The sequence below is a fragment of the Ranitomeya imitator genome, chromosome 1 (genome assembly GCF_032444005.1).
Source record: "Ranitomeya imitator isolate aRanImi1 chromosome 1, aRanImi1.pri, whole genome shotgun sequence".
Lineage (NCBI taxonomy): Eukaryota > Metazoa > Chordata > Amphibia > Anura > Dendrobatidae > Ranitomeya > Ranitomeya imitator.
Window position 1 is genome coordinate 358,592,824 of NC_091282.1, and position 13,854 is coordinate 358,606,677.

The 13,854-nt window shown below is 43.6% G+C and overlaps 1 non-coding gene across 1 annotated transcript; it reads right to left on the reverse strand.

Moving 5' to 3' along the window:
- Positions 1–9,247: 9,247 nt before the first annotated feature.
- On the reverse strand, positions 9,248–9,319 carry TRNAP-UGG (transfer RNA proline (anticodon UGG)). The gene has a single exon. It is a non-coding gene; the product is annotated as a tRNA-Pro (tRNA).
- Positions 9,320–13,854: the final 4,535 nt, after the last annotated feature.

The following is a 13,854-nucleotide window of genomic DNA, read 5'->3' on the forward strand; positions in this document are numbered from 1 at the left end:
TTAGGGCTAGGGTTAGGGCTAGGGTTAGGGTTTCGGTATGTGCACACGTATTCTGGTCCTCTGCGGATTTTTCCGCTGCGGATTTGATAAATCCGCAGTGCTAAACCGCTGCGGATTTATGGCGGATTTACCGTTTTTTCTGCGCATTTCACTGCGGTTTTACAACTGCGATTTTCTATTGGAGCATTTGTAAAACCGCTGCGGAATCCGCACAAAGAAGTGACATGCTGCGGAATGTAAACCGCTGCGTTTCCGTGCAGTTTTTCTGCAGCATGTGTACAGCGATTTTTGTTTCCCATAGGTTTACATTGAACTGTAAACTCATGGGAAACTGCTGCGGACCCGCAGCGTTTTCCGCAGCGTGTGCACATACCTTTAGAATTAGGCTATGTGCACACGGTGCGGATTTGGCTGCGGATCTGCAGCGGATTGGCCGCTGCGGATTCGCAGCAGTGTTCCATCAGGTTTACAGTACCATGTACACCTATGGAAAACCAAATCCGCTGTGCCCATGGTGCGGAAAATACCGCGCGGAAACGCTGCGTTGTATTTTCCGCAGCATGTCAATTCTTTGTGCGGATTCCGCAGCGTTTTACACCTGTTCTTCAATAGGAATCCGCAGGTGAAATCCGCACAAAAAACACTGGAAATCCGCAGAAAATCGGCAGGTAAAACGCAGTGCCTTTTACCCGCGGATTTTTAAAAAATGATGCTGAAAGATCTCACACGAATCCGCAACGTGGGCACATAGCCTTAGGGTTAGGGTTGGAATTAGGGTTGTGGTTAGGGTTGTGATTAGGGTTATGGCTACAGTTGGGATTAGGGTTAGGGGTGTGTTGGGGTTAGGGTTGTGGTTAGGGGTGTGTTGGGGTTAGGGTTGTGATTAGGGTTATGGCTAGAGTTGAGATTAGGGTTAGGGTTGAGATTAGGGTTAGGATTAGGGTTAGGGTTGGGATTAGGGTTAGGGGTGTGTTGGGGTTAGGGCTGTGGTTAAGGGTGTGTTGGGGTTAGGGTTGTGATAAGGGTTATGGCTACAGTTGGGATTAGGGTTAGGGGTGTGTTGGGGTTAGTGTTGGAGGTAGAATTGAGGGGTTTCCACTGTTTAGGCACATCAGGGGTATGCAAACGCAACATGGCGCCACCATTGATTCCAGCCAATCTTGTATTCAAAAAGTCAAATGGTGCTCCCTCAATTCTGAGCCCCGACGTGTGCCCAAACAGTGGTTTACCCCCACATATGGGGTACCAGCATACTCAGGATAAACTGCGCAACAATTACTGGGGTCCAATTTCTCCTGTTACCCTTGTGAAAATAAAAAAATGCTTGCTAAAACATCATTTTTGAGGAAAGAAAAATTATTTTTTATTTTCACGGCTCTGCGTTGTAAACGTCTGTGAAGCACTTGGGGGTTCAAAGTGCTCACCACATATCTAGATAAGTTCCTTGGGGGGTCTAGTTTCTAAAATGGGGTCACTTGTGGGGGGTTTCTACTGTTTAGGCACACCAGGGGCTCTGCAAACGCAATGTGACGCCCGCAGACCATTCCATCAAAGTCTGCATTACAAAAGTCACTACTTCCCTTCTGAGCCCCGACGTGTGCCCAAACAGTGGTTTACCCCCACACATGGGGTATCAGCGTACTCAGGAGAAACTGGACAACAACTTTTGTGGTCCAATTTCTCCTGTAACCCTTGGGAAAATAAAAAATTCTGGGCTAAATAATTATTTTTGAGGAAAGAAAACGTATTTATTATTTTCACGGCTCTGCGTTATAAACTTCTGTGAAGCACTTGGGGGTTCAAAGTCCTCACCACACATCTAGATAAGTTCCTTTCGGTGTCTAGTTTCCAAAATGAGGTCACTTGTGGGGGGTTTCTACTGTTTAGCCACATCAAGGGCTCTGCAAACGCAACGTGACGCCCACAGAGCATTCCATCAAAGTCTGCATTTCAAAACGTCACTACTTGACTTCCGAGCCCCGACATGTGCCCAAACAGTGGTTTACCCCCACATATGGGGTATCAGCATACTCAGGAGAAACCGGACAACAACTTTTGAGGTCAAATTTCTCCTGTTACCCTTGGGAAAATAAAAAATTGCAGGCTAAAAATCATTTTTGAGAAAATATTTTTATTTTTTATTTTCATGGCTCTGCGTTATAAACTTCTGTGAAGCTCCTGGGGGTTTAAAGTGCTCAATATGCATCTAGATAAGTTCCTTGGGGGGGTCTAGTTTCCAAAATGGGGTCACTTGTGGGGGAGCTCCAATGTTTAGGCACACAGGGGCTCTCCAAACGCGACATGGTGTCCGCTAACAATTGGAGCTAATTTTCCATTCAAAAAGTCAAATGGCGCGCCTTCCCTTCCGAGCCCTGCCGTGTGCCCAAACAGTGGTTTACCCCCACATATGAGGTATCGGCGCACTCGGGAGAAATTGCCCAACAAATTTTAGGATCCATTTTATCCTATTGCCCATGTGAAAATGAAAAAATTGAGACGAAAATAATTTTTTTGTGAAAAAAAAGTACTTTTTCATTTTTACAGATCAATTTGTGAAGCACCTGAGGGTTTAAAGTGCTCACTATGCATCTAGATAAGTTCCTTGGGGGGTCTAGTTTCCAAAATGGGGTCACTTGTGGGGGAGCTCCAATGTTTAGGCACACAGGGGCTCTCCAAACGCGACATGGTGTCCGCTAACGATGGAGATAATTTTTCATTCAAAAAGTCAAATGGCGCTCCTTCCCTTCCGAGCCTTACCATGTGCCCAAACAGTGGTTTACCCCCACATGTGAGGTATTGGTGTACTCAGGAGAAATTGCCCAACAAAGTTTAGGATCCATTTTATCCTGTTGCCCATGTGAAAATGAAAAATTGAGGCTAAAAGAATTTTTTTGTGAAAAAAAAGTACTTTTTCATTTTTACGGATCATTTTGTGAAGCACCTGGGGGTTCAAAGTGCTCACTATGCATCTAGATAAGTTCCTTGGGGCGTCTAGTTTCCAAAATGGGGTCACTTGTGGGGGAGCTCCAATTTTTAGGCACACGGGGGCTCTCCAAACGTGACATGGTGTCCGCTAAAGAGTGCAGCCAATTTTTCATTCAAAAAGTCAAATGGCGCTCCTTCCCTTCCAAGCCCTGCCGTGCGCCCAAACAGTGGTTTACCCCCACATATGAGGTATCAGTGTACTCAGGACAAATTGAACAACAACTTTCGTGGTTCAGTTTCTCCTTTTACTATTGGGAAAATAAAAAAATTGTTGCTAAAAATAATTTTTGTGACTAAAAAGTTAAATGTTCATTTTTTCCTTCCATGTTGCTTCTGCTGCTGTGAAGTACCTGAAGGGTTAATAAACTTCTTGAATGTGGTTTTGAGTACCTTGAGGGGTGCATTTTTTAGAATGGTGTCACTTTTGGGTATTTTCAGCCATATAGACCCCTCAAATTGACTTCAAATGTGAGGTGGTCTCTAAAAAAAATGGTTTTGTAAATTTCGTTGTAAAAATGAGAAATCGCTGGTCAAATTTTAACCCTTATAACTTCCTAGCAAAAAAAATTTTGTTTCCAAAATTGTGCTGATGTAAAGTATACATGTGGGAAATGTTATTTATTAACTATTTTGTGTCACATAACTCTCTGGTTTAACAGAATAAAAATTCAAAATGTGAAAATTGTGAAATTTTCAAAATTTTCGCCAAATTTCCGTTTTTATCACAAATAAACGCAGAATTTATTGACCTAAATTTACCACTAACATGAAGCCCAATATGTCATGAAAAAACAATCTCAGAACCGCTAGGATCCGTTGAAGCATTCCTGAGTTATTACTTCATAAAGGGACACTGGTCAGAATTGCAAAAAACGGCAAGGTCTTTAAGGTCAAAATAGGCTGGGTCATGAACGGGTTAATGTGAGGTGATAACCCCAGTATTATACTCCCTGACACTGCAGACATGTTTCATACAGTGAGAGGAAGAGGGAGAGAAGACAGGGTTACCTCCTCTATATAAGCTCACCATCCTCACAGTAACACACCAAGCACAGACATACTGTACTCCTTTCTCTTAAAGTAGCATCACTCTTGCTTAACCCCTTAATAACCACCAATATGCCTTTTAATGGCGGCAGTTAAGGGTACTTAAATCACAGCACCGCTTTTTAACGGGGCTGTGGAATAAGTGTATAGCATCTCCCAGAGTTGGAATTTTTCCGGAGTCTTGGCTAGCGGGGTGCTAAGACCCAAGAGGACATGATTCATGTTGGTTTGTGTAATTTCTACTGGGTACGCCAATACCCCATATGTGGAGAAAAGCCAATGTTTGGGTGCATGGCAGGGCTCAGAAGGTAGGGAGCACTGTTATGTAGGCAATCTAGTAACACCCTTCTTGGTCAAATCGGTCAAAGGTTTGGCAATGCTAGAAAAATTACAGATGAAGCGACGATAAAAATTAGCAAAGCCCAGGAATTTTTGCAGACTTTTCAGAGATGTCGGCTGAGTCCAATCCTGGATGGCTTGGACCTTAACTGGAACCATCTCGATAGTAGAAGGGGAAAAGATGAATCCCAAAAATGAAACTTTCTGCACACCGAAGAGACACTTTGATCCCTTCACAAACAATGAATTAGCACGCAGGACCTGGAAAACGATTCTGACCTGCTTCACATGAGACTCCCAATCATCTGAGAAGATCAAAATGTCATCCAAGTAAACAATCAGGAATTTATCCAGATACTCACGGAAGATGTCATGCATAAAGGACTGAAACACAGATGGAGCATTGGCAAGTCCGAACGGCATCACTAGATACTCAAAATGACCCTCGGGCGTATTAAATGCAGTTTTCCATTCATCTCCTTGCCTGATTCTCACCAGATTATACGCACCACGAAGATCTATCTTAGTGAACCAACTAGCCCCTTTAATCCGAGCAAACAAGTCAGATAACAATGGCAAGGGATACTGAAATTTAACTGTGATCTTATTAAGAAGGCGGTAATCAATACACGGTCTCAGCGAACCATTCTTCTTGGCTACAAAAAAGAACCCTGCTCCCAGTGGTGATGATGATGGGCGAATATGTCCCTTCTCCAGGGATTCCTTCACATAACTGCGCATAGCGGCGTGTTCAGGCACGGATAAATTAAATAATCGACCTTTAGGGAATTTACTACCAGGAATCAAATTGATAGCACAATCACAATCCCTATGCGGAGGTAGGGCATCGGACTTGGGCTCTTCAAATACATCCTGATAATCAGACAAGAACTCTGGGACCTCAGAAGGAGTGGATGACGAAATAGACAAAAATGGAACATCACCATGTACCCCCTGACAACCCCAGCTGGATACCGACATAGAGTTCCAATCCAATACTGGATTATGGGTTTGCAGCCATGGCAACCCCAACACGACCACATCATGCAGATTATGTAGCACCAGAAAGCGAATAACTTCCTGATGTGCAGGAGCCATGCACATGGTCAGCTGGGTCCAGTACTGAGGTTTATTCTTGGCCAAAGGTGTAGCATCAATTCCTCTCAACGGAATAGGACACCGCAAAGGCTCCAAGAAAAACCCACAACGTTTAGCATAATCCAAATCCATCAGATTCAGGGCAGCGCCTGAATCCACAAACGCCATGACAGAATACGATGACAAAGAGCATATCAAGGTAATGGACAGAAGGAATTTGGATTGTACAGTACCAATGACGGCAGACCTATCAAACCGCTTAGTGCGCTTAGGACAACCAGAAATAGCATGAGTGGAATCACCACAGTAGAAACACAGCCCATTCAGACGTCTGTGTTCTTGCCGTTCAACTCTGGTCATAGTCCTATCGCACTGCATAGGCTCAGGTTTAATCTTAGACAATACCGCCAAATGGTGCACAGATTTACGCTCGCGCAAGCGTTGACCGATCTGAATGGCCAAAGACATAGACTCATTCAAACCAGCAGGCATAGGAAAACCCACCATGACATCCTTAAGAGCCTCAGAGAGACCCTTTCTGAACAAAGCTGCCAGCGCAGATTCATTCCACAGAGTGAGTACTGACCACTTCCTAAATTTCTGACAATATACTTCTATATCATCCTGACCCTGGCACAAAGCCAGCAAATTTTTCTCAGCCTGATCCACTGAATTAGGCTCAGTAATCCGAGCGCCAGGAAAAACGCATTGACATCACTCAATGCAGGGTCTCCTGGCGCAAGGGATAATGTCCAGTCCTGAGGGTCGCCGCGCAAAAAAGAAATAATAATCAAAACCTGTTGCACAGGATTACCAGAAGAATGAGGTTTCAAGGCCAGAAATAGCTTACAATTATTTTTGAAATTAAGAAACTTAGTTCTATCACCAAAAAACAAATCAGGAATAGGAATTCTTGGTTCTAGCATAGATTTCTGATCAATAGTATCTTGAATCCTTTGTACATTTGTAACGAGATTATCCATTGAAGAGCACAGACCCTGAATATCCATGTCCACACCTGTGTCCTGAAACACCCAAATGTCTAGGGGAAAAAAAAGACTGAACACAGAGCTGAGAAAAAAAAATGATGTCAGAACTTCTTTTTTCCCTCTATTGAGAATCATTAGTTTGGCTCCTTGTACTGTTATGTAGGCAATCTAGTAACACAGTGTGCCAGCAGTCAGAGCACATGCAGTGATCTGACAATAACCCAAAAACAATAGAACGAGCTCTGAGACGTGGAATCTCTGTAGACCGCAATACCTGAACCTATCCTAAACACAACTAAAGGCAGCTGTGGATTGCGCCTGACACTACCTATGCAACTCGGCACAGCCTGAGGAACTGACTAGCCTGAAGATAGAAATACAAGCCTGACTTGCCTCAGAGAAATACCCCAAAGGAAAAGGCAGCCCCCCACATATAATGACTGTTAGCAAGATGAAAAGACAAAACGTAGGGATGAAATAGATTCAGCAAAGTGAGGCCTGATATTCTAGATAGAGCGAGGATAGCAAAGAGAACTTTGCAGTCTACAAAAAACCCTAAAGCGAAAAACCACGCAAAGGGGGCAAAAAGACCCACCGTGCCGAACTAACGGCACGGCGGTACACCCTTTGCGTCTCAGAGCTTCCAGCAAAACGAATAGACAAGCTGGACAGAAAAAATAGCAACAAAAGCAAAGAAGCACTTATCTAAGCAGAGCAGCAGGCCACAGGAAAGATCCAGAAGCTCAGATCCAACACTGGAACAATGACAAGGAGCAAGGAAGACAGAATCAGGTGGGGTTAAATAACAAAGCAGCCAACGAGCTCACCAGAACACCTGAGGGAGGAAGCTCAGAAGCTGCAGTACCACTTGTGACCACAGGAGTGAATTCAGCCACAGAATTCACAACAGAGCACCATTTGACTTTTTGAGCACAAAATTTACTGTAAACAATGGTGGTGCCATTTCACGTTTGGAGACCCCCTGATGTACCTAAACAGTGGAACCCCCCAATTCTAACTCCAACCCTAACCCCAACACAGCCCTAACACTAATCCCAACCCTATCCATAACCCTAACCACAACCCTAACCCCAACACACCTCTAACCCTAATCCCAACCATTACGTAACCACAATCCTAACACTAACACATCTCTAACCCTAATCCCAACCATAACCATAACCCTAACTTTAGCCCAACTCACTTTAGCACAACGCTAACCCTAATGGAAAAATACCATTTTATTATGTTTATTACTAAACATTGGGATTTGTATCTATCTATCTATCTATCTATCTATCTATCTATCTATCTTCCATCTAACTCTTATCTATCTATCTATCTATCTATCTATCTATCTATCTATCTATCTATCGATCTATCTATCTATCTATATTCCATCTATCTCTTATCTATCTATCTATCTATCTATCTATCTATCTATCTATCTATCTATCTGTCTATCTGTCTGTCTATGTGTGTAAACATTATTCTTCAATGGAGTACGTAAATGAAGAGGTTGGACAAGAAATGACATCACTATTTTTTTTCGGGGAAGTATGTCAGCTTTATTTTGGTTACAAAAACGTAGACAAATCCGCATGAAAAAAGCGCACAAAAAACGCAGCAAAAACGTAGCAAATCCACACCTGCGTTTTCTGGCAACAGAGGGAAGAATCTGCACAGAAAATTCCACATTCCACAGGCAAATCTGCAACGTGTGCTCATACCCTTAGAAAACTGCAGCATGTCACTTCTTTCAGCATTTTATCACCCATAGAAAGCAAGTCAAAATCTGCTTTTTGTAAGCAGCTTAAAATTTGCATAGAAAAAGCACAGCAAAAACGTAATATATGAACATATGGGTTTTTTTTATGCCAAGCTTAAGCTGCTCTTTAATGTGCTTACAAAAAGCAGGTTTTGCACAGTTTCCCTGCGTTTTTTCGCTGCGTTTTTGTCAGGGTACATTTGTCTCTTGTGCATGCTGATAAAGTTTAGTGCATATAAAAAATGTGATTCAACTTCATCAGGTTTTAACAAAAACGCAGCAACACCTGATACTTGCATTTTTCAACATTTTTTGCACTTATTGCTCTCAGTGTGTGAAAATCGCTGCAAAAATGCTGAAAGAAGTAACATGTTGCATTTTGCAAAAACCAAGTTCTCGACAAAACAGTCAGAAAAAAACCCAAGGTGTATGCATGAGATTTCTGAAATCTCAGACTTTGTTGAGTACCACAGCAGAAAAGTTGCATCAAACAACATGCCTAATACTTTTCATTACTTGGACTGAGGTGATTTTCTAATGTATGTAACATACTGATGTGATTTTCAAATATTTTTTAAGCAAATTTTAGCGCCAAAATTTATATAAAAAAGAGAAAATGAAAAGCCTGTGTAAACATTTGAAGCTAATGGCGCCCTCTAGCTGTCACATACTATTTGGTGACGCATGAACTCGATTCATGTCTTGTGACTGACAAAACTCAGTGCAGTTTCGTCTATCGCACTCCTAATAATGGGCTCACGACTTGAAACCGAGTTTCTGAGGTGACAGAATGAATAAGACTCCTGTGTCACCTGGTGCGCTCCTCACATAACGGATTGCAGGTGACCAAGTATTAGAGCGGTTTCCTGAGAAAATGCAGTCTATATATTCTAGTTCATTGTGAAGTAAAAACACGTGATTTAGATGCTTAAATAGTAAAATAACATAATATATTGGCAATAATGAATTTATAAACATGAAATATCACATATACCTTTCAAAATGGAAACAATTAAAAGGAGGGCTCGTCCGGGATTTGAACCCGGGACCTCTCGCACCCAAAGCGAGAATCATACCCCTAGACCAACGAGCCACTGCTTCTGAGAATGCTGCTCTTACTTGTACTTTACTGCATATACCTGTAGCCAATGCTGTGTATGCTGCAGGTTGGAACTGTAATTTATTACAGAGAATAGAGACGAGATAAAGCTGAGGAGCTCTGGCAAGTCTTCCTGAATAAGGCTAGTTTCACATTTGCATTACAATACGCAGCGTTTAATTCGCAACCTCAAAACGCACGAAAAACCGCATGCAAACGCGTACAAACGCAGCGTTGTTTAGACGCAAAAATTAATGCATGTGGTTAAAAAAGCGCAGCGCTTAAAGGCTTTTTTATGCGTTTTGCATGCGTTTGCGTTTTCTGTGCACATGGTGGAAATTTTAACAGGAGAAAAATCTACTACAGAGGGCGTGTATTATGGGATATCTATATATAGACTCTAGGACTGCTGAAATCTTAACAGTTTGCTACTGTATCCTGTGTCATGATGGATCTTTGCATGGAGAGCTTTTCAACCTGGATTTAAGTATCAAGCTGTTTCTTGCCTGTGCGTTTGCTTGGGAGCAACACAGAAATAGAGAACGACAGAGAAGGACACGTTTTTGGCGACACCCCATTATTGAACTCCGGGAGAGCCATGGAGCCTACCACACTCCATATGGCAAGCTTAATGCCAACCTTGGCAAATTTCCGGAATATACCAGGATGTCGCAAGACTCTTTCCGGGATTTGCTTGGTCGTGTCCAAGGAGCCATCCAGAGACAGGACACACAGCTCCGTAGAGCAATTCCAGCAGAGGAACGTCTCCTGGTTACATTAAGGTAAGTGTTGTGAATTCTGTGGTCGAGCTCCCTCCTGTGGTCACAAGTGGTACTTCAGCTGATTCTGTCTATGAGCTTCCGTTGGTGGATGTGAGTGGTACTGCGGCTTCTAAGTTTCCTTCCTCAGGTGATGTGGTGAAGTCGTTAGGTGCTGCTCTATTTAACTCCACCTAGTGCTTTGCTCATGGCCTCCAGTCAATGTTCTAGTGTGGATCTTGCTCTCTCCTGGATCGTTCCTGTGGCCTGTTTTTCCTGCATTAGCTAAGTTTTGCTGGTGTTACTTTTGTTGCTATATTTTCTGTCCAACTTGCGATATTGGTTTTTCTTGCTTGCTGGAAGCTCTGGGATGCAGAGGGGGTACCTCCGTACCGTTAGTCGGTGCGGAGGGTCTTTTTGCACCCTCTGCGTGGTTATTTGTAGGGTTTTGTGTTGACCGCAAAGCAATCTTTCCTATCTTCGGTCTGTTCAGTCAGTCGGGCCTCACTTTGCTAAAATCTATTTCATCTCTGTGTTTGTACTTTCATCTCAACTCACAGTCATTATATGTGGGGGGCTGCCTTTTCCTTTGGGGAATTTCTCTGAGGCAAGGTAGGCTTATTTTTCTCTCTTAGGGCTAGCTAGTTTCTCAGGCTGTGCTCGAGGTGCCTAGGCCTGGACAGGAGCGCTCCATGGCTACCTCTAGTGTGGTATGATAGGATTAGGGATTGCGGTCAGCAGAGTTCCCACGTCTCAGAGCTCGTCCTTGTTATTGGTAACTGTCAGGTCACCTTGTGTGCTCTTAACCACTAGACCCATTGTGGTTCTGAATTACCTGTTGATAACAGTACTGGAGGCCCAAAGTACTAATGCTTCTCAATAGAGGGAAAAAAGAAGTTCTGAGACCATTTTTTTTTCTTTGCACTGTGTTTTGCCTTTTTTTTCCCCTAGACATTTGGGTGGTTCAGGACACAGGTGTAGTGATGGATATTAAAGGTCTGTCTTCATGTGTGGATCATCTCACTGCAAGAGTACAAAATATTCAAGACTTTGTGGCTAAGAATTCTATGTTAGAACCAAGAATTCCTATTCCTGATTTGTTTTCTGGAGATAGAGCTAAATTTCTGAGTTTCAAAAATAATTGTAAACTGTTTCTGGCTTTGAAACCTCGCTCCTCTGGTGACCCAGTTCAACAAGTTAAGATCATTATTTCTTTATTACGTGGCGACCCTCAAGACTGGGCATTTTCCCTTGCGCCAGGAGATCCTGCATTATGTAATATTGATGCGTTTTTTCTGGCGCTCGGATTGCTGTATGAAGAACCTAATTCAGTGGATCAGGCAGAGAAAAATTTGCTGGCTCTGTGTCAGGGTCAGGATGAGGTAGAGGTATATTGTCAGAGGTTTAGGAAGTGGTCTGTGCTCACTCAGTGGAATGAATGTGCGCTGGCAGCGATTTTCAGAAAGGGTCTCTCTGAAGCCCTTAAAGATGTCATGGTGGGATTTCCTATGCCTGTTGCTCTGAACGAGTCTATGTCTTTGGCCATTCAGATCGGTCGACGCTTGCGTGAGCGTAAATCTGTGCACCATTTGACGGTATTATCCGAGCATAAACCTGAGCCTATGCAGTGCGATAGGACTTTGACCAGAGCTGAACGGCAAGAACACAGACGTCAGAATGGGCTGTGTTTCTACTGTGGTGATTCCACTCATGCTATCTCCGATTGTCCTAAGCGCACTAAGCGGTTCGCTAGGTCTGCCACCATTGGTACGGTACAGTCAAAATTTCTTTTGTCTGTTACTTTGATCTGCTCTTTGTCATCTTATTCTGTCATGGTATTTGTGGATTCAGGCGCTGCCCTGAATTTGATGGACTTGGAGTATGCTAGGCGTTGTGGGTTTTTCTTGGAGCCCTTGCAGTGTCCTATTCCATTGAGAGGAATTGATGCTACGCCTTTGGCCAAGAATAAGCCTCAGTACTGGACCCAGCTGACCATGTGCATGGCTCCTGCACATCAGGAGGATATTCGCTTTCTGGTGTTGCATAATCTGCATGATGTGGTCATGTTGGGGTTGCCATGGCTACCAGTCCATAACCCAGTATTGGATTGGAAATCAATGTCTGTGTCCAGCTGGGGTTGTCAGGGGGTACATGGTGATGTTCCATTTCTGTCTATTTCATCATCCACCCCTTCTGAGGTCCCAGAGTTCTTGTCAGATTACCGGGATGTATTTGATGAGCCCAAGTCCAATGCCCTACCTCCGCATAGGGATTGTGATTGTGCTATCGATTTGATTCCTGGTAGTAAGTTTCCTAAAGGTCGACTGTTTAATTTATCGGTGCCTGAGCACGCCGCTATGCGGAGTTACGTAAAAGAATCCTTGGAGAAGGGTCATATTCGCCCGTCATCATCGCCATTGGGAGCAGGGTTCTTTTTTGTGGCCAAGAAGGATGGTTCGCTGATACCTTGTATTGATTACCGCCTTCTAAATAAAATCACAGTCAAATTTCAGTACCCCTTGCCGCTGCTATCTGATTTGTTTGCTCGGATTAAGGGGGCTAGTTGGTTCACCAAGATAGATCTCCGTGGTGCGTATAATCTTGTGCGTATTAAACGGGGCGATGAATGGAAAACTGCATTTAATACGCCCGAGGGCCATTTTGAGTACCTGGTTATGCCATTCGGACTTGCCAATGCTCCATCAGTATTTCAGTCCTTTATGCATGACATCTTCCGAGAGTACCTGGATAAATTCCTGATTGTATACTTGGATGATATTTTGGTCTTCTCGGATGATTGGGAGTCTCATGTGAAGCAGGTCAGAATGGTGCTCCAGGTCCTGCGTGCTAATTCTTTGTTTGTGAAGGGATCAAAGTGTCTCTTTGGGGTTCAGAAGGGTTCATTTTTGGGGTTAATTTTTTCCCTTTCTACTATCGAGATGGATCCTGTTAAGGTCCAGGCCATTTATGATTGGACTCAGCCGACATCTCTGAAGAGTCTGCAAAAGTTCCTGGGCTTTGCTAATTTTTATCGTCGCTTCATCTGTAATTTTTCTAGTATTGCTAAACCATTGACCGATTTGACCAAGAAGGGTGCTGATGTGGTCAATTGGTCTTCTGCTGCTGTGGAAGCTTTTCAAGAGTTAAAGCGTCGTTTTTCTTCTGCCCCTGTGTTGTGTCAACCAGATGTTTCGCTTCCGTTCCAGGTCGAGGTTGATGCTTCTGAAATTGGAGCGGGGGCTGTTTTGTCGCAAAGAGGTTCTGATTGCTCGGTGATGAAGCCATGCGCCTTCTTTTCCAGGAAGTTTTCACCTGCTGAGCGAAATTATGATGTTGGCAATCGAGAGTTGCTGGCCATGAAGTGGGCATTCGAGGAGTGGCGTCATTGGCTTGAAGGAGCCAAGCATCGCGTGGTGGTCTTGACTGATCACAAGAACTTGACTTATCTCGAGTCTGCCAAACGGTTGAATCCTAGACAGGCTCGTTGGTCGATGTTTTTCTCCCGTTTTGACTTTGTGGTTTCGTACCTTCCGGGCTCTAAAAATGTGAAGGCGGATGCCCTGTCTAGGAGTTTTGTGCCCGACTCTCCGGGTTTGCCTGAGCCGGCGGGTATTCTCAAAGAGGGAGTAATTTTGTCTGCCATCTCCCCTGATTTGCGGCGGGTGCTGCAAAAATTTCAGGCTAATAAACCTGATCGTTGCCCAGCGGAGAAACTGTTTGTCCCTGATAGGTGGACGAATAGAGTTATCTCTGAGGTTCATGGTTCGGTGT